Source organism: Nicotiana attenuata, unplaced genomic scaffold, assembly GCF_001879085.1.
Source record: "Nicotiana attenuata strain UT unplaced genomic scaffold, NIATTr2, whole genome shotgun sequence".
Lineage (NCBI taxonomy): Eukaryota > Viridiplantae > Streptophyta > Magnoliopsida > Solanales > Solanaceae > Nicotiana > Nicotiana attenuata.
Window position 1 is genome coordinate 45,699 of NW_017671393.1, and position 1,638 is coordinate 47,336.

Genomic DNA, 1,638 nt, shown 5'->3' on the forward strand with positions numbered 1-1,638 from the left:
ATCTTGCATGAGGCTAAGCCCTGCCTCCATATTTGCATGAGGATAAGCCCTCGCTCCATATCTGCATAAGGCTAAGCACTGCCTTCCATTTGCATAGGACTAAGCCATGTCCCGCATCTCGCATGAGGCTAAGCCCTGCCTCCATACCTGCATAAGGCTAAGCTCTGCCTCCTATTTGCACAAGGCCAATCATCGCCTTTATTTACCGAGACTAAGCATTGTCTCTCCCACGCTATCTATTTGCTCCTCTTTCGGGCTGAGCTCTGCCCTCAATCTCAAAAGACTAAGCCTTGTTGATTTTAGCATCATATTATTGCATCTCATGGGTTGAAATATTGCCAACTTGTCCAAAGGCGTCATTGTCTAAAGGCATCATCCTCATAGCTAGAAGACACCATGCCATGACCTGAGGATCTCTCAAATTTGCATATCATTATTCAAAGGCGTCATAGTTCGGAGGCACCATTTTCATGGCCCGAGAACATCATTTCATGGCCTGCGAATCTCCTATCTCACAATTCATGGCCCAGGATAGCGTAGTCTAAGGACGTCATCCGCACCGTCCAAAGACAATCTCTCATGGTCCAAAGGGAATTTGCATCACGTCTGAATTCTGAGTTTTGCAGGTAATCCTGGAGGTAACCATTCTTTTTAGTTGGAGCAGCCTTCGCTCCGGTTTCCGCTCGCGCCATTTTCACTTCGCCATTCATAACCGATTCTCTTCAGTTACCCATCGTACTCCGTGATATCCAACTATCTGCCCCATAATACATCTGATACATTCCAAACCCAAAATCATAACTCCGTCCGACCTTACCATTCACAAAAGAACCTTTGCTGAAATTGGCTACCACTCCTATAACAACTCCATTGGCTTCATTCATCTGTGGATCCAGAACTACACATGGCCTGATTCCTATAAAACCAGGGATATGTAGGAAGCTCAAAGACCAGGGTTCGGCCTATATTTTCCAAAACGCCAATTCGGTCAAAATTGGCCATCATTTCTTTACCCGAAAACTCTTTCATCCTTCCCGGGTAAAGCGGGGTAGCTGTTGATACCCAATATTTCCCTATAATACTTTTTAAAGTGCATATATACCTTCAAAACTATGAACTAGCATCAATTGATATTTTTCCATAATTTTTATATTTTTAAAGTAATTTATCCTAATATTTTATTTATATAAATAATTACAAAATTGCATCACAAATGACCTTATAACATTTCATGACTTAATATTGTTATTTATAGTTATATTAGGTTCAAATTATTTCACAAATGGCCAGATTTATAAAATTTGGTTACAATTGCAATAATTTTGCAATTATAGCCCATGCATACATCACTGCATTATTTTACCAGAAATTGGTCCATTATATTTTTAAAATATTGAATAATTATTTTAAAGCACCTCTATGCATGAAAATTATTTTTTTCATTGTTAATTATTTTATACATAAATTTATATTTAATTACTTGGGTATTTAATAAATAGCTCTCTTATTTTCAGATCTAACCCTTTTAAAACCAGCCCAAATAACCCCTCTAAATTAGCCCAATTCCCTTAGGCCCAAACCCAAACCTGCCCGACCCAATACCCCATCTAATCTTGACCGTTGATCGTTTTGATCAAC